Source organism: Balaenoptera borealis (genome assembly GCF_965194805.1).
Source record: "Balaenoptera borealis genome assembly, chromosome: 7".
NCBI lineage: Eukaryota > Metazoa > Chordata > Mammalia > Artiodactyla > Balaenopteridae > Balaenoptera > Balaenoptera borealis.
Genome location: NC_138864.1, coordinates 26,393,581 through 26,419,577, shown reverse-complemented (window position 1 = coordinate 26,419,577; position 25,997 = coordinate 26,393,581). Strand labels below are relative to the sequence as shown.

The 25,997-nt window shown below is 34.7% G+C and overlaps 1 long non-coding RNA gene across 1 annotated transcript in view; it reads right to left on the bottom strand.

The window, feature by feature from the left end:
* LOC309632179 overlaps positions 1 to 25,997 on the bottom strand; it is a 499,606-nt gene that overhangs the window by 427,086 nt on the left and 46,523 nt on the right. Inside the window, exon 3 of the long non-coding RNA XR_014246773.1 lies at positions 21,142 to 21,230. This is a non-coding gene — a long non-coding RNA (uncharacterized lncRNA). The remainder of the gene's footprint in view (positions 1 to 21,141; positions 21,231 to 25,997) is intronic.

Sequence of the window (25,997 nt, the reverse complement as noted above, 5' to 3'; positions counted from 1 at the left end):
AATTATCTTTATTTTCTTTAAATAAAGCCTACTTGGTCATGGTATTATTTTAATAAACTGTGAGATTTAATTCACAAGTTATTTTTTAGGTTTTTTGCATTGATATTTGTGCTTTATTTTTTCATATATTGATAGATATCAAGCAATCGTGCTTCACATAAAATCAAGCTATTTATTGAACAATCCACTTTTTCTGACTGGTTTAAAATGCAATCTCCATCATATGTGAATTTCCATATATACATGGATTTGTTTTGAACTCTACTCTCTTTCATTTATCTACTCTCTAACAAAGCTTTAGAGAATGTATATGATCTCACAGAGTAGGACATTTCTCTTGTTCTTTTCATTTTCAAGATATATCTAGTCTTTGGCACTTTCCTCTTCCATTTGAACTGTGAAATTAGATTGCCAAATTTCAATATCCTAGTGTGACTTAAATTGATACTGAATTGAATTTAAAGTGTGAAGAGAATTTGTATCTTTACAATATTGACTCTCCTCATTTAAGAATATAGCAGGTATGTATTTATTGAGATCTTGTTTGTCCTCTTCAGTTTTCCTGGAATCTTTTTTTTTAATTGATGTATAGTTGATTTATAATATTGTGTCAGTTTCAGGTGTACAGCAAAGTGATTCAGTTTTACATATATATATTTTAGATTATTTTCCTTAGGTTATTACAAGATGTAAATTATAGTTTCATGTGCTATATACATATATCCTTGTTGCTTATCTATTTCATGTCCTCTATAGTAGTTTGTGTCTGTTAATCCCATACTCCTAATTTATCTCTCCTCCCACCTTTCCCCTTTGGTAACCATAAATTTGTTTTCTATGTCTGAGTCTGTTTCTGTTTTGTATATAGATTCATTTATATTACTTTTTTAGATTCCACATATAAATGATATCCTACAATATTGTCTTTCTCTGTCTGACTTACTTCACTTAGTATGATTTCTCCAGGTCCTTCCATGTTGCGGCAAATGGCAATATTTCATTCTTTTTATGGCTGAGTAATTAATATGCCATTGTGTATATAGACCACCTCTTAAACAAAATCATCTGTTGATGGGCACTTGGGTTGTTCCCATTTGTCTATTGTAAAAAGTACTGCTATGAACATTAGGGTGCATGTACCTTTTCTAATTAGAGTTTTCATCTTTTCGAGACATATACCCAGGAGTGGGATTGCTGGATCATATGGTAACTCGATTTTTAGTTTTTTAAGGAACCTCCATACTGTTTTCCATAGTGGCTGCACCAATTTACATTCCCACCAATAATGTAGGAGGGTTTCCTTTTCTCCACACCCTCTCCAGCTTTTATTATTTGTAGAACTTTGGATGATAGCCATTCTGACTGGTGTGAAGTGATATCTCATTGTGATTTTGATTTGCATTTCTCTAATAATTAATGATGTTGAGCAGCTTTTCATGTGCCTGTTGACAATCTGTGTGTTTTCTTTGGAGAAATGTCTATTTAGGTCTTCTGTCCATTTTTCAATTGGGTACTTTGTTTTATTGAGTTGTATAAGCTGTTTGTATAGTTTGGATATTAATCCCTTGATGGCTGCATTGTTTGCAAATGTTTTCTTCCAGTCTGCAGGTTGTCTTTCATTTTGCTGATGGTTTCCTTTGCTGTGCAAAAGCTTTTAAGTTTGACTAGGTCCCATTTGTTTATTTTTGTTTTTATTTCTTTTGTCTTGGGAGGCTGATCTAAGAAAATCTTGCTACGATTTATGTCAGAGAATGTTTTACCTATGCTCTCTTCTAGGAGTTTTATGGTATCATGTCTTGTATTTGGGTCTCAAACCATTCTGAGTTTATTTTTGTTTATGATGTGAGGGAGTGTTCTAATTTCATTGATTTATGTAGGTGTCCAGATTTCCCAAGAGCATTTGTTGAAGAGACTGTCTTTTCTCCATTGTATAGTCTTGCCTCCTTTGTCATAGATTAATTGATCGTAGGTATATGGGTTTATTTCTGCACTTTCTTTTCTGCTCCACTGATCTATATGTCTGTTTTTGTGCCAATACCATGCTGTTTTGATTACTGTAGCTTTGTAGTATTGTCTGAAGTCTGCAAGGGTTATGCTTCCAGCTTTGTTCTTCTTCCTCACGGCTGCTTTGGCAATTTGGGGTCTTTTGTGGTTCTACATAAATTTTGGTATTATTTGTTCTAGTCTTGAGAAAAATGTCATGGGTATTTTGATAGGGATTACATTAAGTAGATTGCTTTGGGTAGCATGGCCATTTTAACAATATTAATTCTTCCAATCCAAGAGCATGGGATATCTTTCAATTTCTTTGAATCATCTTCAATCTCCTTTTACAGTTGTCAGCATATAGGTCTTTCACCTCCTTGGTTAAGTTTATTCCTAGGTGGTTTGTTTTTTTGTTTTTGTTTTTTTGTTTTTTGTTTGGATGTAATTTAAGTGGGATTATTTTTTAACTTTCTTTTTGATATTTCATGGTTAATGTAAAGAATTACAACAGATTTCTGTATATTAATCTTGTGTCCTTCTACCTTTCTGAATTCATTTATTAGTTCTAGTAGTTTTTGTGTGGAGACTTTACAGTTCTCTATATTGAATATCATGTTATCTGAAAATAGTGATAGTTCTACTTCTTCCTTTCCAATTTGAATACCTTTTGTTTCTCTTTTTGTCTGATGTCTGTGGCTAGGACTTCCAATACTATGTTGAATAGAAGTGGTGATGGGGGCACCCTTGTCTTGTTCCTGAATTCAGCAAGAAGACTTTCAGCTTTGCACCACTGAGTATTATGCTGGCTGTGGGTTTGTTGTAAATGGCTTTTATTATGTTGAGATATGTTTCCTCTATACCCACTTTGGTGAGAGTTTTTATCATATATGGATGTTGAATTTTGTCAAATGCTTTTTGTGCATCTATTGAGATGATCATATGGTTTTTTTCTTTCCTTTAGGTAATGTGGTGTATCACACTAATTGATTTGTATATGCTGAGCCATCCTTGTGACCCTGGAATAAATCCAGTTTGATCATGGTGTTGATCCTTCTTATATATTGGATGTGATATGCTAATATTTTGTTGAGGATTTTTGCATCTATACTCATCAAAGATCAGTAATTTTCTTTTTCTTGTAGTGTCTTTGTCTAGTTTTGGTATCAGGGTGATGGTAACTTCATAGAATGAATTTGGGAGTGTTCCCTCCTGTTCAGTCTTTTGGAATAGTTTGAGAAGGATAGGTATAACTTCTTCTTTGTATGTTTGGTAGAATTCCAGTTTGGGGGGAATCTTGTGCATTGTTCAAGAGGCTTGCAACAAATTTCATTGCCTTATTGAATATTTTGAAGGATATCTTTCTAAATGAAATTTTCGAATTAGCTATTGCTGAAGTAAAAACAGCTATATTTTTAATAATATTGAATTCATGTCCATTCATCTTAAAAACTCTCCTAATAGTTCATATAGCTTTCAATAGAATCTCATAGCTATTCTTGGTAGATAAACATATTGATTGTGAATAGTGACTTTTGTCATTTCCTTTCTAATATCTTATACATAATATTGATTTTTCTTCTCTTATTCAATTGCTTGGATCACATTCTTGATTTTAATAAAGTTTTCCAAATTCATACTATTATGCTAGACATCATCTATAGGTTTTTGGGAAAGTTAGCAATATCCATTCTAATCCTAGTTTCATATGAATTTCATCAGGAGTAGCTTTGAATTTTATTAAATACTTTCTTTTTTTTTTTTATTCAAACAGAAAGTCACAAAAATTATAATCATCCTCATCGGTTCACTCAGTCCCATGTAATTAATTATTTTCATCTTGATCTTTTCTTAGCACTTTTGTGAATTCATCAGTTTTCCATTAGAGTTCTGAAAATGCTTATTCATTCAGTTCAGCAGTATAGTCAATTACCAGAAACCTGTACTTGTCAGAGTCTTTTCCATGAATTCCTTGAAGATGAAACTCTTTAATAGGAACATTTTTGCAAAAGCATCAGAGTACACCCAGAACTGTCTGTAAATGACAAAAGACTTGAAAATGACCACGGTTAAAGATTTGATGAAAGTTCATAATAATGCAATTGACAAGGAAATTTAGTTATTTCTGAGATATACATTTTAAAGTAATAACTAGAATTATGACTTATAACATTATACCAGAACATATAAGATTTTTAGGAATTTCATGTAATGTCTGAAACACTTATATTAACATATTTCCATACAAATAACCCAAAGAAAGTTTAGTATTAGTATTTTTTTTAATTTTTTAATTTAATTTTATTTATTTTTTTATACAGCAGGTTCTTATTAGTCATCAATTTTATACACATCAGTGTATACATGTCAATCCCAATCGCCCAATTCAGCACACAACCATCCCCACCCCCTGGCAGCTTTCCCCCCTTGGGGTCCATACGTTTGTTCTCTACATCTGTGTCTCAACTTCTGCCCTGCAAACTGGTTCATCTGTACCATTTTTCTAGGTTCCACATACATGCGTTAATATACGATATTTGTTTTTCTCTTTCTGACTTGCTTCACTCTGTATGACAATCTCTAGATCCATCCACGTCTCAACAAATGACTCAGTTTCATTCCTTTTTATGGCTGAGTAATATTCCATTGTAAATATGTACCACATCTTCTTTATCCATTCATCTGTCGATGGGCATTTAGGTTGCTTGCATGAACTGGCTATTGTAAATAGTGCTGCAATGAACATTGGGGTGCATGGGTCTTTTTGAATTATGGTTTTCTCTGGGTATATGCGAGTAGTGGGATTGCTGGATCATATGGTAATTCTATTTTTAGTTTTTGAAGGAACTTCCATACTGTTCTCCATAGTGGCTGTATCAATTTATAGTCCCACCAATGGTGCACGAGGGTTCCCTTTTCTCCACACCCTCTCCAGCATTTGTTGTTTGTAGATTTTCTGATGATGCCCATTCTAACTGGTGTGAGGTGATACCTCATTGTAGTTTTGATTTGCATTTCTCTAAAAATTAGTGATGTTGAGCAGCTTTTCATGTGCTTCTTGGCCATCTGTATGTCTTCTTTGGAGAAATGTCTATTTAGGTCTTCTGTCCATTTTTGGATTGGGTTGTTTGTTTCTTTAATATTGAGCTGCATGAGCTGTTTATATATTTTGGAGATAAATCCTTTGTCTGTTGATTCGTTTGCAAATATTTTCTCCCATTCTGAGGGTTGTCTTTTCCTCTTGTTTATGGTTTCCTTTGCTGTGCAAAAGCTTCAAAGTTTCATTAGGTCCCATTTGTTTATTTTTGGTTTTACTTCCATTACTCTAGAAGGTGGATCAAAAAAGATCTTGCTGTGATTTATGTCAAAGAGTGTTCTTCCTATGTTTTCCTCTAAGAGTTTTAGAGTGTCTGGTCTTACATTTAGGTCTCAAATCCATTTTGAGTTTATTTTTGTGTATGGTGTTAGGGAGTGTTCTACTTTCATTCTTTTACATGTAGCTGTCCAGTTTTCCCAGCACCACTTATTGAAGAGACTGTCTTTTCTCCATTGTATATCCTTGCCTCCTTTGTCATAGATTAGTTGACCATAGGTGCGTGGGTTTATCTCTGGGCTTTCTATCTTGTTCCATTGATCTATGTTTCTGTTTTTGTGCCAGGACCATATTGTCTTGATTACTGTAGCTTTGTAGTATAGTCTGTAGTCAGGGAGTCTGATTCCTCCAGCTCCGTTTTTTACCCTAAAGACTGCTTTGGCTATTCGGGGTCTTTTGTGTCTCCATACAAATTTTAAGATTTTTTGTTCTAGTTCCGTAAAAAAATGCCATTGGTAATTTGATAGGGATTGTATTGAATCTGTAGATTGCTTTGGGTAGTATAGTCATTTTCACAATATTGAGTCTTCCAATCCAAGAACATGGTATATCTCTCCATCTGTTGGTATCATCTTTAATTTATTTCAGCAGTGTCTTATAGTTTTCTACATACAGGTCTTTTGTCTCCCTAGGTAGGTTTATTCCTAGCTTTTTTTTTTTTTAAACCAACATTTTGTTTTTATTTATTTTTTGGCTGTGTTGGGTCTTCATTTCTGTGCAAGGGCTTTCTCTAGTTGTGGCAAGCGGGGGCCACTCTTCATCGTGGTGCGCGGGCCTCTCACTATCGCGTCCTCTCTTGTTGCGGAGCACAGGCTCCAGACGCGCAGGCTCAGTAGTTGTGGCTCACGGGCCAAGTTGCTCCGTGGCATGTGGGATCTACCCAGATCAGGGCTCGAACCTGTGCCCCTGCAATAGCAGGCAGACTCTCAACCACTGTGCTGCCAGGGAAGCCCCTATTCCTAGGTATTTTATTCTTTTTGTTGCAATGGTAAATGGGAGTGTTTCCTTAATTTCTTTTTCAGATTTTTCACCATTAGTGTATAGGAATGCAAGAGATTTCTGAGCATTAATTTTTTATCCTGCAGCTTTACCAAATTCATTGATTAGCTCTGGTACTTTTCTTATGGCATTTTTAGGATTCTCTATGTATAGTGTCATGTCATCTGCAAAAAGTGACAGTTTTACTTCTTCTTTCCCAATTTGTATTCCTTTTATTTCTTTTTCTTCTCTGATTGCCATAGCTAGGACTTCCACAACTATGTTGAATAATAGTGGTGAGAGTGGACATCCTTGTCTTGTTCCTGATCTTAGAGGAAATGCTTTCAGATTTTCACCCTTGAGAATGATCTTTGTTGTGGGTTTGTCGTATATGGCCTTTATTATGTTGAGGTAGGTTCCCTCTATGCCCACTTTCTGGAGAGTTTTTATCAGAAATGAGTGTTGAATTTTGTCAAAAGCTTTTTCTGCATCTACTGAGATGATCATATGGTTTTTATTCTTCTATTTGTTAATATGGTGTATCACATTGATTGATTTGCATATATTGAAGAATCCTTGCATCCCTGGGATAAATGCCACTTGATCATGATGTATGATCCTTTTAATGTGTTGTTGGATTCTGTTTGCTAGTATTTTGTTGAGAATTTTTGCATCTATATTCATCAGTGATATTGGTCTGTAATTTTCTTTTTTTGTAGTATCTTTGTCTGGTTTTGGTATCAGGGTGATGGTGGCCTCAGAGAATGAGTTTGGGAGTGTTCCTTCCTCTGCAATTTTCTGGAAGAGTTTGAGAAGGATGGGTGTTAGCTCTTCTTTAAATGTTTGATAGAATTCATCCGTGAAGCCGTCTGGTCCTCGACTTTTGTTTGTTGGAGGATTTTTAATCACAGTTTCAATTTCATTACTTGTGAGTGGTCTGTTCATATTTTCTATTTCTTCCTGGTTCAGTCTCAGAAGGTTATACCCTTCTAAGAATTTGTCCATTTCTTTCAGGTTGTCCATTTTATTGGCATAGAGTTGCTTCTAGTAGTCTCTTAGGATGCTTTGTATTTCTGCGGTGTCTGTTGTAACTTCTCTTTTTTCATTTCTAATTTAATTGATTTGAGTCCTCTTCCTCTTTTTCTTGATGAGTCTGGCTAATGGTTTATCAATTTTGTTTATCTTCTCAAAGAACCAGCTTTTAGTTTTATTGATCTTTGCTATTGTTTTCTTTGTTTCTATTTCATTTATTTTTGCTCTGATCTTTATGATTTCTTTCCTTCTGCTAACTTTGGGTTTTGTTTGTTCTTCTTTCTCTAGTTCCTTTATGTGTAAGGTTAGATATTTTATTTGAGGTGTTTCTTGTTTCTTGAGGTAGGCTTGTATAGGTATAAACTTCCCTCTTAGAACTGCTTTTGCTGCATCCCATAGGTTTTGGATCGTCGTGTTTTCATTGTCATTTGTCTCTAGGTATTTTTTGATTTCCTCTTTGATTTCTTCAGTGATCTCTTGGTTATTTAGTAATGTATTGTTTAGCCTCCATGTGTTTGTGTTTTTTACGTTTTTTCCCCTGTAATTCATTTCTAATCTCATAGTGTTGTGGTCAGAAAAGATACTTGATATGATTTCAATTTTCTTAAATTTACTGAGGCTTGATTCATGACCAAAGATGTGACCTATCCTGGAGAATGTTCCGTGCACACTTGAGAAGAAAGTGTAATCTGCTGTGTTTGGATGGAATGTCCTATAAATATCAATTAAATCTATCTGGTCTATTGTGTCATTTAAAGCTTCTGTTTCCTTATTTATTTTCATTTTGGATGATCTGTCCATTTGTGTAAGTGAGGTGTTAAAGTCCCCCACTATTATTGTGTTATTGTCGATTTCCTCTTTTATAGCTGCTAGCAATTGCCTTATGTATTAATGTCCTCCTATGTTGGGTGCCTATATATTCATAATTGTTATATCTTCTTCTTCAATTGATCCCTTGATCATTATGTAGTGTCCTTCCTTGTCTCTTGTAACATTCTTTATTTTAAAGTCTATTTTATCAGATATGAGTATTGCTACTCCAGCTTTCTTTTGATTTCCATTTGCATGGAATATCTTTTTCCATCCCCTCACTTTCAGTCTGTATGTGTCCCTAGGTCTGAAGTGGGTCTCTTGTGGACAGCATATATATGGGTCTTGTTTTTGTATCCATTCAGTAAGCCTGTGTCTTTTGGTTGGAGCATGTAATCCATTCATGTTTAAGGTAATTATCAATATGTATGTTCCTATGACCATTTTCTTAATTGTTTTGGGTTTGTTTTTGTAGGTCCTTTTCTTCTCTTGTGTTTCCCACTTAGAGAAGTTCCTTTAGCATTTGTTGTAGAGCTGGTTTGGTGGTGCTGAATTCTCTTAGCTTTTGCTTGTTTGTAAAGCTTTTGATTTCTCCATTGAATCTGAATCAGATCCTTGCTGGGCAGAGCAATCTTGGTTGTAGGTTCTTCTCTTTCATCACTTTATGTATATCATGCCACTCCCTTCTGGCTTGTAGAGTTTCTGATGAGAAATCAGCTGTTAACCTTATGGGATTTCCCTTGTATGTTATTTGTCATTTTTCCCTTGTTGCTTTCCATAATTTTATCTTTGTCTTTAATTTTTGCCAATTTGATTACTATGTGTCTCAGCGTGTTTCTCCTTGGGTTTATCCTGTATGGGACTCACTGTGCTTTCTGGACTTGGGTGGCTATTTCCTTTCCCATGTTAGGGAAGTTTTTGACTATAATCTCTTTGGATATTTTCTCTGGTCCTTTGTCTCTCTCTTTGCCTTCTGGGACCCCTTTAATGCAAATGTTGTTGCATTTAATGTTGTGTCAGAGGTCTCTTAGGCTGTCTTCATTTCTTTTTATTCTTTTTTCTTTATTCTGTTCTGCAGTAGTGAATTCCACCATTCTGTCTTCCAGGTCACTTATCCGTTCTTCTGCCTCAGTTATTCTGCTATTGATTCCTTCTAGTGTAGTTTTCATTTCAGTTATTGTATTGTTCATCTCTGTTTGTTTTTTCTTTAATTCTTCTAGGTCTTTGTTAAACATTTCTTGCATCTTCTTGATCTTTGCCTCCATTGTTTTTCTGAAGTCCTGGATCATCTTCACTATCATTATTCTGAATTCTTTTTCTGGAAGGTTGCCTATCTCCACTTCATTTAGATGTTTTTCTGGGGTTTTATCTTGTTCCTTCATCTGGTACATAGCCCTGTGCCTTTTCATCTGTCTGTTTTTCTGTGAATGTGGTTTTTGTTCCACAGGTTGCAGGATTGCAGTTCTTCTTGCTTCTGCCATCTGCTCTCTGGTGGATGAGGCTATCTAAGAGGCTTGTGTATGTTTCCTGATGGGAGGGACTGGTGGTGGGTAGAGCTGACTGTTGCTCTGGTGGGTAGAGCTCAGTAAAACTTTAATCTGCTTGACTGTTGATGGGTGGGGCTGGGTTCCCTCCTGTTGGTTGTTTGGCCAGATGCAACCCAACACTGGAGCCTACCTGGCTCTTTGGTGAGGCTAATGACAGACTCTGGGAGGGCTCACGCCAAGGAGTACTTCCCAGAACTTCTTCTGCCAGTGTCCTTGTCCCCATGGTGAGCCACAGCCACCCCCCGCCTCTGCAGGAGACCCTCCAACACTAGTAGGTAGGTCTGGTTCAGTCTCCCCCAGGGTCACTGCTCCTTCCCCTGGGTCCCGATGTGCACACTACTTTGTGTGTGCCCTCCAAGAGTGGAGTCTCTGTTTCTCCCAGTCCTGTGGAAGTCCTGCAATCAAATCCCACTAGCCTTCAAAGTCTGATTCTGTAGGAATTCCTCCTCCCGTTGCCGGACCCCCAGGTTGGGAAGCCTGACATGGGGCTCAGAACATTCCCTCCAGTGGGTGGACTTCTGTGGTATAAGTGTTCTCCAGTCTGTGAGTCACCAACCCAGCGGTTATAAGATTTGATTTTACTGTGATTTCGCCCCTCCTACCATCTCATTGTGGCTTCTCCTTTGTTTTTGGATGTGGGGTATTTTTTTGGTGAGTTCCAGTGTCTTCCTGTCGATGACTGTCCAGCAGCTACTTGTGATTCTGGCATTCTCACATGAGGGAGTGAGAGCACGTCCTTCTTCTCCACCATCTTGTTTCCTCTCTCTGACTAGGTTGGTGCAGTTGTTTGCTAGGGCGACCATAACAAAGTGCCACAGACTGGGTGGCTTAAACAACAGAAATTTACTGTTGCACAATTCTAGAGGCTAGAGGTCTGAGATCAAGGTGTCTGGTAGGGTTGTTTTCTTCTGAGGCCTCTCTCGTTGGCTGGTGGATGCTGTCTTTATTAAATACTTTCTATACAGTAATGCATAGAGTAGTGTAATGCAATTTTTCCTTTGTTAATATGATAAAATGTTAATACTTACATTTTTTAGATAAAGTGTACTTGGCCATGTTATTCTTTTAATAAATTGCTAGATTTCATTTTCTTTATGTTTTTTACTATCAAGTTTATGCTAATCTTAAAAAAATAATTGGGAAACTTCAGATTTCTCATATATTATATGAAATAAATTTTGTAATTATTACTTTTTGATGTTAATAGGAATGTGTGCTCAAAACTATTTAGATCTACTATCTTTGTTTTGGGGTGTACCTATGGTGTACTGAAAATAATTCTAGTATAATTAATGCTAATACAAGTTTTCTTCTCATTTTAGGGTCAATATTTAACATTAAAATTTTCCTACAGTATCTCCTTCATCCAAATTTTCAAAAATTTTAATATATATTTGAACTTTAATTATTTTCTCCAAACAATTCATATCTTTAGTTATTACTTCTTTTGTATACTACTCTTAATGAGATTTGCAAAAGCTTTGTCACTTTATTGGTCATTTTAATGAAACATCTTTTGATTTTTATTGACTTTTACTGTTATTATCACATTTTTCTATTCAACTGATTTCTAATTTTATTGATATTAATACTTTCTTTTAATTTACAGGTTTATTTTGTTGTTCATTTGGTAAGCACTTTATTGGCAAGGTATGCATCTTTCTTTGTTTTTTTTTTCCTACTCCTTCTCTTACATTCACAATCAAGCTAGAAACCTGGATGTACACTAGAGTATTACCTATGCTAGGGCAGGGGCAGTGTCTTTTCAGTTTTGTATCCACTGTTCACTGTAGACAGTCATAGCATAGTGCCTAGTGCCTATTTTACTTAGTAAATGCATATTTAATAGTCTTTTGTTGCTCACAGTGTCACATATAGTATGTTCAAAAATTATGGAAGTAATGAGCAAACAAATATAAATGGTTGATATGTTTTACATCATCTTCAATATAATTGTTTATTTCATAAACATGAATCTTCTTATGCTCCTCCCTTTCTCACTTCTTTCATTCAGAAGATAGAGTGCTGTCAATTCAATCTAATAATAATAATTAGTTAACATTTTTATACAGAATTATAAGTTCCAAACATTGTATTAAGTATCATAAATGCATTACCTCATATCACACTTACTACCATCCTGTGAAGAAGACTTATAACAGTTACATTATATGTGTGAGAAAAATGAGATTTACAAGAGAGACATTATGTAAATCACCCAGAGACCCACAGGTATTAGGTGACCAAAATGGAAAATAGTCTAGCCTGTTTAATTCCAAGGGCTGTATACTCAGCCTCTATTCACATTTGCTCCCTGTCTTGTGTACTTCCCAACTCCATCTTTCCCTGCATTTTTTTGCCATGAGCTGCAAGCCTCCAGTATTTATCCTCTAGATCACTATCATCAATTGTTAAAGGACATTTCCAAAAATGTAAAATGATCATAATACTTTCATTATTAATATACATCAATGGGTCATCCACAAAATAGAATAAAATGAACATTTCTACCCTGGCAAACAAGGTGATTTATTATCTATATCTAGCATACTTCTGTAGACTCATTTCTTGTACATCCTACACTTCTATGTGGCCCTAAAGTATCCCCAATATGCTGTATTCTCATTTTAGCTCTCTAATGTGTATATTATTATTACCATTTCATAAATATAGAAACTGAGGTGCCAATGAATTAAATATATACACAAGTTCAGTTAAATATAGATACAAGTTACAATTTAGTGACAGAACCAGAATTTTAACTGAGGAAAATTTTGTTATGTGCCACGCTAGCATATCACAATGCAAACATTTTATAACTAAAGCAAAGATTTGTTTTTTCCTTTAACTTATCCAGTTGTTATCCCATAACCTAGAATGCCAGGCCCAATGTCCATATATTTATCAATAAGGAAGACAAAGTAATTTATCAGATTACCACAACTTAAGAACGATGTTTCTGTGATAAGAATTTTTATAGCAAAGTTTATTGAATGCCCATGTGTTTGCATAAATAAATGAAAACAATGTCACATTAAAACAAAGGCAATATATATCTACCTCAATTAGTTTTCTATTAACCAAGAATAAATTCACAAAACAAATCTAATTAGACTATACTCTAAGAAGATACAAGAACACAATACTAGGACAAAGCAGACCCTTTATTCAACTAAACTTACAATCAGGAATATTATCTCTTTGGAAGAAATCAAAAAAATTTCTTGATATTGTCTGCATTTTCAAACCTTAATACAAACTGAAGCTGAAAGCACACTAGATGTTTTTACAAACCACAACTTATGCTAATGTTTATTATCCAGCTTCTGTGAGCAGTCCAACCCAACAAAATATATTTGCCCTCATTACTATTGCTGCATTATCTTTTCTATGTACTGTTTACAACCTAATTCTGAAGTATTTGTGAACACTCAGCCAAAAGATGCTGTGTAAATAAAAGCAGTTATAATTATAGTTATTTTGGGTGATGGGTTTAAAACGTTGATGCATTCTCTTTCATTGTAATAACATAATAAGAGAAAATGTCCAAGAAATTATGTTAGCCATGGACATAATCCAAGTTATCATTTCCAAGAGAAATTCATTAACTCTATATTATGCCTCTTCCAGTAAATAAATGAAGGCAGCACAGGTAATTATACTATAGAAATGACGTAATGATTCATGGGTTGAAAGGAACAGGAGAATGTGACTCATCAATGAAGATACATTTTAAGGAAAGAGCAAAGGGTAGATTGAATTATGGGTTATAATTTAATAGCTGTCATTTCTGAAGCTTACAAGAAAACTTTACTATAAAAAATAATAAAATTGTAAAAATGGTTGCTGATGAGGTCAGAGGGCTAAAGTTTAAAAAAACTTTTTTAAAGAGAAAGTGAGAGAGTTCTTGTAGGATAGAATTCTTATTCAAAATAATTTTGGGAAAGTTCTCCTCTTACTGTATTTTTCCAAATATCAAATTTGAAATTTGCCTGTGATCTGTGAAGTACGGTGATAACTCAACTCTATTCACCTAAATACTATTTGCTGCAACGCTAGTCACAATCATATTATTGAGAATTGATCATATTGAAGGGAACTGAAAAGGAAGTTCACCACAGATGTGAAAGGAGAATATGGAACCAGTAGTCAGTACCTAAGAACTGCTCACATTATGATTTAAAAGATAAAGTGTGTTCCATTTATAATTTAACAAAAGTTCTAGTCTCCATCACAATATTATATATTTTATAATTCAAGTAAAATTTTCCTATATTCTTCCTCTAAAAATATCTAACATTATTAGCATTTTGCCAAAAGTTTGCAAGGCTTAGCATAGTCATTCAGCAACTAAAACTACACCAGCAGTATACTATGTAAATTTGCTATAAATTGTTTTTGTTGACTACTCTAAAATGAATGCTATTCACTTCCTTTTCTTTTATGATAAAGTTCCCCTTTATTTTGGTAAGACTTTGTGGTGAACAAAGACAATTGAAAAATGAAAATTTCATAATGACTTAAAAGTAGATACAATGCATGTTGAGAGTGGAAGAACATAACAACTGGAGAGCAGAGTCAAGGACATATTGAGGTTGTAGAACCTCCATTCAACACAGCCCCAGCCCTTCCACTGGATTGCTTGACTCCCTCTCATTAATTTATTTGTCTCTACAGTGCATATGGACTTCCAATATACTACATGATTTATTTATTTACATTTCTATAATCTGTTGACCTCTTCAAAACCAACTATAGAATTCTGAGAGGGACATATTTGTAGAAAGAATGAATACTTTTATAGAGTGAATGAACAAAGTATAATTGAACAAGCCCATTTCTATTGTTCTTACATTTTTGGCCGTAAGTCCCAAAATGGTACAACCAGTATGTACTTGATGAAAATTATTCATGATGTTGAATAATATTCTAATCTTGGAATGAATTGTTTTTGTATTTATTTATATTCAGATAAAAATGCAGTCCCTGATTTAATATCTATTTATATTTTTTGATAAAGTCATTTTTGAAAGGTTTTTTTTCAAGAACATGATGGCATTATTTTCCTAATGTTCATATATTATTAGAAAACAATTATTTTTGTTCATTGACTTTAAAAATGTATTAATAAAAAAGAAAATAACAGACTGTTTAATATATATTCCAAAATAATCTTCTAGATATTGTTTATGTAGAAATAAATTTAGCGTATAAATACTTTAAGATTTGCATCTAAATATGAAAATTGAAACATAGGAAACTGCCTTTTTTTCCTAGAATAAAAAAAGAACCTTTATTTTATTTTATTTTTTCCAAACTCTTTTCCCATTTAGGTTATTACAGAATATTAGGCAGAGTTCCCTGTGCTATACAGTAGGTTCTTGTTGGTTATCTATTTTAAATATAGTAGTATGTACATGTCAATCCCAAACTCCCAATCTATCCCTCCCCCCTATCCTTCCCCCCTGGTAACCATAAGTTCATTCTCTAAGTCTGTGAGTCTGGGAAACTGCCTTTTTAATACATATTATATGCTGGATATAAGCATCAAAATAATATCTCTTAATTTGCTAATGGTCACATAACATAAACATAGTTTTAAATATAAAACCACTTCCTTGAGTGGCAAACTTGAATACTTCATATGTTATGTCACATAACATAAACATAGTTTTAAATATAAAACCACTTCCTTGAGTGGCAAACTTGAATACTTCATAGATGAGTAGTTCTTTCTTTTATTTATGTTTTGGTTTTATAAATAATTTGGGGGATAGAATTCATCATCAAAATATTTTCCAAAAGGGATTCCAGGTAGAAGCTGAGATTAAATATGGAGTATTGTTAAGCTTTGTCTTGTTACCGTGGTATTATCTACCCTGGTTTAAGGTCTGTAGTAGGTATTGATGTTTTTCAGGGGTATTTCTGGTTTCTCTCCTTCTGATCCATGGTAGGATTTCATTTCCTGGTTCCCATAAAATTAGATGTGGCCTTGTGACTTTCTCTGGCCAAAGAAACATGGGTGGAATTGTTGTGGGTCACTACACCATAGAATGTAGTGCCTGCTAATTTTCCACCATGTTCCTTTTTCATTTCCTAAGTGACTAATAACATTACAGGTGATGGATTCTCCATTATCCTGCATTCCTGTGTGAAGATGACACAGAGCAGAGCCTTCAGCTAACCCGTAACAGGCAAATAGAATGTGAAAGAAATGAATCTTTGTTATATGAAGCCAGTGATATTTGGGGGTTGTGTGTTACCACAACACATTCTAACCTACCTTGAGTAATACAGAAATTGTTAGTTTACAGTGTGTATCGTGATTTTAAAAATTATAGTATGCAACCTTAGCTTAAAGGTTAGCTGTCTAGAAGCAAGGAAACTGTCATAGTGCAAATAAGGATGTGGCGTCCATCAAATTCTTTCACTTAAACAAATGGCTCAGGGAAAAGAAACACTGGAAAGTCCAGAATTTTTCTTACATCAAGAAGATGAAGGGACATTCAGAAAAAAAAAGTTTAAAATGGAGGATTTTGAGTTTGACTTTCAAGAGTTACAGAGGAATCAATGGAAGATTTTCAGGAAATGGGAGGAATAGTATATGGAGTCAGAAAAAGCAAAATACAGAGCTAAATGGAGATTAGAGCCTAAGGAATAAGGGATAGTAAGAGTCCTAGCTTTTTGTGGGATGTAAAATGAAAAAGGACATGGGGCATTAGGAGAAAATTCCAATGGTCTCAAGGAAGATAGTTTTGGCAAGGCTGTGAGTGTTGAGGTGAGGGAAGGGTTGAGGTGTTCTAGGGTATACAGAATTCTGAGACTCACATTTGACTTTTGCTGATGGAGAAATCATGGATGCAGAAGAAGAGTCTTACTCTTGCTATGCAGGCATTCTCTAGACATCCAGGAATTGATGTATTCAAAGGAGTGATTCTACTCTAAGCACGACAGCTCTCTCTTGACTTGTGCTGTAAAAGTGCCCTAAGCTCCTAGACAGACAGTATTCCTCCAAGCATACTGACACTCTTTTGATCACTGTCAATGGTCAATTATTAGTCTCTCCTTGTGACACTTCTTTCACCTTGTATTACTAACATTTATGTACAAGTTTTATTTCTCACAATAGATAATAGGCTTCTTGAAGGAATATCTGAGACTGATTTATTTTTAAATTAATTATTACATAGTGTCTGAAATGTGTTAGACAGTATATTCATTCTTTTACTCCATCAGTGTTAAATACCCATTTTGTTCCAAGTGCCGTAAAAAACAGTGAGAATGCAAAAATGAACAAGGCATACTACCCAATTATATTACTTAGGGTTCTACAGAAATACAGAACCTGTGTGTGTGTGTGTGTGTGTGTGTGCACGTGTGTGTGTGTGTGTACAGAGAGAAAGAGAGAGAGATTCAGGAACTTGTTCACATGATTGTGGAGGCTTGGTAAATCCAAAATTTGTGAGGTATGTTGGCAGGCTGGAGACCCAGGGAAGAGTTGCAGTTTGAGTCCAAAGGCAGTCTACTAGCAGAATTCCTTCTTGCTCATGAGAGGTCAGTCTTTGTTCTACTAAGGCCTTCAGCTGATTGAATAAGGCCCACCCACACTATGGAGAATAATCAGCTTAACTCTAAATCCACCAATTTAAATGTTAATCTCATCCAAAAAACATCTTCACAGAAACATCTGGAATCACTTTGGCCAAATATCTGGGCATTTTGGCCCAAACAAGTTGACTCATAAAATTAATCATCACACTCATTACAAAAATCCCTAAAAAGAAATCTAGTAAGGAAAAGAGATGCATAAAAGGGCATTTCCAATATAATGAAAAAGTTGTGAACAGGGTACAATGGGAACACATTTGGAGTGTGAAGTCCAACCCATACCGAGAGGTCAGGAGATATTTCTAAGAGAAGATGCCCAATCATTAATAAAAATGAGGATTTATCCTGATAGACTATATGTACATGTACGTTTGTGCGTATATTGCAGTAGTGGTGGTAGTAGTAGTAGTAGTAGTAGTAGTAGTAGTAGTAGTAGTAGTAGTAGTAGTAGCAATGGTGATGGGGTAAGTTTGGGCAGGATAGCCTAAAAAGCTTGGAACTTTTCCTGGAAAGTTGGTGAAGGATTTTGAGATGAAAGTGACAGGATCAGATTTGAATTTAAGGACAATCATTTTACATCAGGTAGTGGATTGGAACAGGGAAAGGCCAAATACTCCAATTTATATTTATCAGCTAAAAGACATGTAGATTCAGATGAATCACCTTAAACTTTATTAATGTTTTACTCTTAGGGTTATTTCTTCTGTTTAGATTTTGTTGAAATTAAATTATATAGGGTCCAAAATGGTGTAATTAATAATTGATATTAAATATATAACACTGATAGAAGATATATCGAACATATCTAGCGAGCTTGGAATAAATCCTTCTAACACAAGCATGCTGATGTGACAGATTTTTAGAAAAACAACTGCCCTCACTCAACACCAGCATTCCAACTCTGAACCTCATCCACACTCCCCTTACTGCCTGGTTTACTCCCTTGAATTGCTTTTGTGAGTGTATTTCTCTCCTACCAAATTTTAATGTATTTTGAGAGCAGTCCAATTTACTGTGGGAAATCATCAATATTTGAACATAGTAGGTTCTAAATAAATGTTGTTTAAATATATAGATAAATAAAAGTAGAGCATTTTCAACCTCTGAAATGTTTTTAATGACTCAAGCCTCAGGAGTAATTAAATGTCCTTCTGAGTAATGGTAGTAAATAACCACTACAAAAGGGAAAACCCATCACTTGTTAAATTGTGAATTGTTCTACATGAAAAAATAAAATAATTGTAAATTGATTTCTGAGAGCATGTTGTCTTTGATAGACCCATACGAGACAAAGAAAGAATCATTAGATAATTGGTTTGTCTTAAATAATTGTTTGTGGATAGTTGTCCGGAACTATTGCCTAGTTCAAATGCCCATGTTAATCATGCTAATTTGAAGTGATACTATGAATTTTAAATAATAAAATACTATAAGGCCTTGATAAGCTAAAATTGGAATATTCTCAACCATTTGTGATCAAAATGAATGCCTATTTTGTATTTTAATACATATTATTTATTTAAATAATATAGGAATTTTTTCATTGAGTGGCAGTGAATGAGAAGATTTGAAGTCACAGTCCTCTGCTTGTGTAAACATTATTTTAGGTTAAGCCCATATCAATGGGATGTAATATGGAGCTATAAGAACAAAATACTGTCACTGAATCATAGCACCATTAAAATGCATTACACTGTATTAAACCATTCTCTGGTTTTATGAAATGTAAACTAAAAGTAATGAACTGAGATAAAACCAGACAAAAAGAAAACAATTTCTGTGCAAGTCCAAAAGCAGAAGGAGAAAGAGACTGCTTAGAACACCTCAGGGATAAAATGGATATTACCTGTAAAAAGCTTCTATGATCAACACAATTATTTTTCCTCATGATCAAAACATGCACACTGACCTCTATTTAAGGAAGACTCTACATATCATATCCATCCCTAAATGAGCCATACCTCCTCTTGAAAAGCCCTTGTGGACATAGTTATTGATCTAAGACTAAACTTCAAATTCTGCAATATTTACACAGGAAATTTTCTCCCGGCGTTAGTATATCCCCTTGCTCTCTGCCTGAATCCACACAACTGGACAGAACTGATGAAAAATGCAGAATCTCACTGGCTTCACTTGAATTTATGACCATTAAATGAAGGAGTTCCTAACTGCTGCTCATAAGCAAACTATACAATTCCCAGACCATGCAGGCTTCCACACTATAGTTAGCTATACTTGCTGTTACAATTTTTTCTTCTCCAATTCTCCCCTGAACTCAGTCCAATCAGGTTTTTGGATAACTTAACATGTATAAAATGAGCACCTAACACTCCTGATATCCCCACCCTCTCCACAGCATATGTTGTGCTTAGAATCTTTCCCATCTCATTCCTCCAGTTGCTCATCCCAAAACTCTTGGATCCACCTTTAATCCTTCTCTTTTTCTCCACCCCACAAACAATCCATTGACAAATTCTGCCAATTCTACCTTCAAAAAATATTGTAAAAACAGACCAGTTCTTATATCTGCACTCCTGCCAGCTTGTTCCAAGCCACTGTGATATCTTGCCTGAGTCAATGCCCTACTTATTGGTCCCCTTGCTTCTGCTTTTGCTCTGTGTCAATCTATTTTTCACACAGTAGCCAAAACAGGTCACTACTCTGCTCAAAATCATGCAATGGTTTCCCCTAGTCACTCAGTAAAAAGAAAAATTGTTCCTATGACATACAAGGCCTTAGATGAAGCACCTTTTTACATTTCTAACCTTATCTTCAACCCTCTGCTGGCTCTCTCTCTGTTCCAGCTGTAATGTCATTCTCACTGTTTTTCCAACACAGCAGATAGGCTACCATCTCAGAGCCTTCTTATTCACAAATCTTATATATATATGCATATATATGTATATATACGTAATCTTATTTCTGTCTTTCTGGGGAAATAGACAGCCCTAATTTGCAGTATTTGGTAACTTCCATGGTATTCCTGGAGTGGAATTGTGTTTATGTCTTCACACTCTGCATTCAGTGACATTATATTGGTAGCCTGAAATTGATCATGGTTAGCATACAACATATGACAATAATTGCTGAATGAATGAATGAATGGATTAGTAGGTCAGGAAAATTCAAAGAAAAGTGTTCTCTTCCAACTGGAGGAAACAAATGCAATGTAGCAAATGGCACATAACCATAAAAATCAAGTGGATTTTGGACATATGAAACACAATGGGGAGGAAACTGTTGGAAGAGAGATTCCACAAAGAGGACACAGTTAAGAATATGGTGAATAAATGGTGAAAAAACCTGCAGCTTGAAATAACTCTCTCTGAACAATCACTATCCAAATATTTACTATAATAACTTGAAAATTTTATTCAGAATTTGACAGCTGAATAGGAAACCCTGCTATAATGAATTTGCAAATACAATGAAGCAGTTATGACTAAACTATTTCTTAGCTAGGATCACTTTTCATGATCCTATTGATTAAATCACGATGCATCATCATATCATCTTCCCCACACTGTTGAGTGAAAATGTCTTCCAATAAAGTGAAAAAGTCTCTGAAGAAAGTAGATAAGTGTGTGAGACCTAAAAAAGCCTTTAGAAAAAAAATTGGAAGTGATAAAGAACACTGAAAGAGATAAATATATAAAAGTTATAGGCTTAGCCATGGACATCTATTTGTCCATGTTATTTTGCCATGTCTGAAAAAAACCCCAAACTGTCATAGTGTTGTTTCCATAAATATTTACAATCTTTCTCAAGCATAACATAACATATTTGAAAAATTAAAAATTAGAGAAATACCTTGTGCAGTGAATTCATAGATACAATCACTGTAGGATTCCATGAAGCACTGTGTTGCTACAGCAGAGGTATTGGACATCTTTGAAGATCTGCAGAAGGTGATAGAGAGAGGATTTGATGAAGGCATTGAGTTTCAAGTCAGAGGAAGGACAGTTCAAGAAATGTAAGGCATGTAAACCTCCAAGATGTGAACAACTTGGAAAAAGCAGCTTCAACTGATAGTGGAGCTGCACTTTCCCAAAGAACTGAAGAGACCTAATGCAAAGGTGATTACATTATACCAGCAAATTCTTAATCATAGTGAAATTCAGGTTATTTTTGTTTTTTAATGAATGACATATATTTATCTCAGAAGATGAGAACTAATATGCCAGGACCTGTTACCAGGTGGGTTGAGAAATTACCCAAATTATGTTAAAAAAAAGTCAAAGCCAGGCTTAAGCTTGGGGAAGGTCACTCTGCTGTTCCCTAAACCACATGAGGCATTTACAATTGCAGAGAGATGGAAAGAATAATAGACAATCTCTAGGTCCCTTAGTAAAAAAAGAGGTTGAGACCACATTACAGAGATCTCTGAATGCAAAGTGGATTAAACTTTATTCTGTAGAGACTAAAGAGGCTTAAAAGTATCCATGTAAGGAAGTGATATGTAAATTCTGTGCTTATGGAATAATTTATCTAGCCAAAGTGCTTAGAAGAGATTGAGAAAGAGACAGATTGAAAATGGGGAAAACATAAAACTAATTCTTTAGTATAAGAGAAGCCATGTAATCTTGAACTAGTGAACTAGCAGTGGGAATGGATAAAAAGTTATATTTGAAAGATATTGCTCATTTGGAATCTATACAATTTAGGAACTGATTGAATTTAGGAGGCAAAGATTACAAAGAGTTTTGAAGCCTGAGAGAGTGACAGTATATTAAACTTAATTTACCAATCCAGGAGAAGAGTCAGGTTTATTCATTCAGTGATGCTTATTGAGCCCTTACTATGTACTAGGCACTGAGCTAGACAACATGGATAAAAAGATAAATAGGGCATATAGGGCATAGTCTTTTCCCTTAAGTAGCTTGAAGGTTATTGAGGAATGAATGAAGTAAGATGAAAAATGAGATATTAGAGTGAATTTGAGTGGCCAGGAGAGCCCCTAGGAATAAATGTTTAACAGGCAGTAGAAATGGAATCCAAAAATATTTTTAGGTTGATTATCCAATTGTTGTTTTTATTTTAGTATAACAAGAAGTTTTCCCTCCAAATTTGCAGCTGCACGATGAGATCACAACCAGTACAAAGCTTATGGAATCAAACTTTATGTTTTTCTTGTTGTTGTTCTTGTTGCTGTTATATAAAATGTCTTGTTTGAGAAAAAGAGAAATGAAGTAGTTTCAACATAATTTATTATATTAATGCTATCTTTGGTCCCAATTTGTTTATAAATTTAATTATGGAAGGTATGACTTTGAAAAAGAAATCTGCAAATGAAGGGTAAAAAATTGTATACATGACCAAAGAAAAAGAAACTGCTTGCAGTTTTAACCACAGCAGCCTGAATTCTGTTCTGTAAAACTGATGGTACCTATCTCTGTTATTTATCTGACTAATACTGGTCAGACTTTACAGGGAAAACAAAATGGAAAAACCTGCCCATTTTTTTTTTTTCACTCATACATTTCTTCTTTTATTTTAGTGTTTTTGTTCAGCAGAATATAAATGTTAGTCTTGCCACTAAACAATTTAGTTCTGGTAAACAGCTGGGCCAAGTATGGCATTTTGACAAAATCATCTGATTTGCAATGGCTGAAATCATGAGAATATCGACTTTATATTACAAGCCAAGATTGGTGTATTTTCTCAACAAGTCAGCAGGATCCCCAGGCTCTTTCTATGTATCCATGATTCCACCTTCATTTAAGGCTTTTAATTTCAGGTTTGTCTTCTGATTGATTGCAAAGTGGCTACCATAGCCCCAGACATCATGACGTGATAAAATAACAACGAATCTGGAAGTAAGGAAGAGAGAACAGGACAACTATTTTATCAAGGAGGTTGATGGTTTGTTTTACTTTTTAAAAATTCACTTCACTCTCTTTTTGCTTTCTGGTTTCTGAAGAAAAGTACAATGTAATTATTATCTCTGTTCCTCTATAGGTAAGGTGCTTTTTTTTTCTCCCAACTTTTTTCAAGATCTCTCTTCACTTTAACTTTCTGCACTTTGAATATGATATATATACAGGTGTAGATTTTTCAGAATTTATCCTGCTTGGTGTTCTCTGAGCTTTCTGGAACTGTGGTTTGGTGTTTGTCATTAATTTTGGAAATTTCTCAGTAATTATCACTTAAATATTTCTTCTGTTCCTTTCTCTCTTTCTTCTTCTGGTATTCCCATTGTATGTGTGTTATACCTTCGGTAATTGTTCCACAGTTCTTGAATATTCTGTTCTGTGTTTCCATTCTTTTTTCTTTCACATTTCGGTTTTGGAAGGTTCTACTGACATAACTTCAAGCTCACTGATTCTTTCCTCCATTATGTCCAGTCCACTGATGAGCTCATCAAAGGCATTCTTCATTTCTCTTACTGTCTTCTTAATTTCTATCATGTCATTTTGATTCCTTTTTAGATTTTCCATCTTCCTGTAATATTACCAATCTTCTCTTATGTACTGTCCACTTCCTTTTATATTACAGCCTTTAGCATATTGATCATAATTATTTTAAATTCACAGTCTGATAATTCCAAAAGCTCTGCCATATCCAAGTCTGGCTCTGATGGTTGCCTTGTGTCATCAGACAGTGTTTTTTGTCCTTTACTATGCCTCGTGATTTTTTTTTTTTTTTTTTTTTTTTTTTTGGTTGAAACCTGGACATGGTATATTGTGTAAAAGGGACTGATGAAGGTAGGACTTTAGTGTGAGGTTTCATGTTTATCTAGCAATGAGTTAGGCTGTGTTTACTATTAGATGTAGTTGTGGTGTCAGAGACTAAAATTCCCTCAAGTGTCCTTGTTTTAGTTTCCCCCATTTTCTGTTTTCCTTGGGACTCTTTAAATAAAGTATGAGCCTATGGTTCTTTTATCTGTAATCTTCTGTTATTATAGAGGAGCTCCACTGATGTGGTGGTAAGGTCTGTGTATGAGGGAGGGCAGGGAGCATTGTATAGTCCTATAATTTGGTTTCAGTCTTTTGTAGTGAGCCTGAGTTGGGTATTTCCCTCGCCCCAAAGTAAAAGCTAGAAGGGGTTGGAGTTGAATAGGTCCCTTCCTTCAGGTTGGTTAGGCTTTGATAAAACCCCAGTTGTTTAGGCTCTGATAAAATAGTTTCCTTTGAGAGAAGGCCTTGTTAAAGAGAACAGAGAGCTCTGAGTGTATTTCAAAATGGTTACTTTCTGTATTGGCCTGTCTGTCTCTACAGTTTTGGGGGCAGCAGTCTACCCTGTGAAAACAATTCTCCTGTGGACCTAAAAAGATTTGTTGATTTTCAATTTGTCAGCTTTTTTCTTCTTGTGAGGAGAGGAGTGATGACTTCCAAGTTCTTTACATGTCAGACTGGAAACTTGAAGCCTATGATGCATTTTTAATGTTAAAAATCACTATGGATTTCTGCTTGATTGTGATTTGTGCATTTACTTCAATTGACTATGAAATGAGAATAAGGTACTGTGTATTTAAGTATACCATATAATAAACTATATATGACATTTTCACAAAGGCCTATACAAGTTTTGAAGAAGAGTATGTCATGTGAAAAGAACATGTCATGTGAGACACGTTTATTGAGAAAGAACTCAATGCAAGCCATGTGCATGATCTGATTAACATCTTTAATCTCTTGATTCCCTAATTCTCCTCTGCTTGGTGCATTCCCTTAGTGAACTGAGGTGTTCATATGCTACATCTCTTCTAGTTGGTGGGGATTCAGGAGAAAAACAAACAAACAAACAAGAAATATTTCTTTGTGTTTACAACATAGGAAGTTGGAAATATGGACTTATCTTGACTAAACCTGCCCATTTTTAAGAGGGCATACCTGCTGTAGATGTCAGAATCTTCATCAGCAAAATGGCAAATGTCAATTTGTCACCATAGTCTTAGTATTCCATTTTTGCCACTGAAAATAGATCTCTGACTTCAATCTGCCATTGTATATTAAAGCTGTCTTACATATGAAAACACTGGATGTAGTTTCAAATATCTAAACCAATGTTAGACTCACATATACTGTCATAAGTGCAAATGTTTCTCTGTGACTTTGAATATGATAATTTCTTGAAACACTGAAAACCTCAAAAGTGGTGGAAAGTAAAAATAGTCTTGCACTACAATGAAGAAAAATTATTCTCATAACATTAAAACATTTTTTGTCACATACTTTAGTAAAGGCCCCAACTAATTCAGACATGGAAAACTAATTCAAACATCAAACACACAATGATAAAGGCAAAAGTTATGATCAACAAGTAGGTTATATAAAATCCATCTTAAAGACTATAATTTTATTTGTTTTACAGTTTTCCATTTTATTTTTTCACTTCATGTTATCACTTGAGATTTTTATGATTCAGCATAACTTTTTATGAAAAGATGCATGAAAGGAATCAAGAGCTATGAAGCATCACAAATCCACTGGGATAATAACTACATTGAGCCCAGCTCCAAAACCAAAACAGTAAGGAAAAAAAGGATATATAGTGTAACTGAATATTCCTGCTTTCTCACTCAATTCTCCTCCAGTGTCCCTCAGAATTTGTTACACAGAGCGATACTGAAAACCTCTAAACTAAAGGAATAGCTGAGGAAAACTTTTTGAAATAGACCACACTATTAACATATGTGTAAATTAGTTCCTTGCTCTAAGATAATT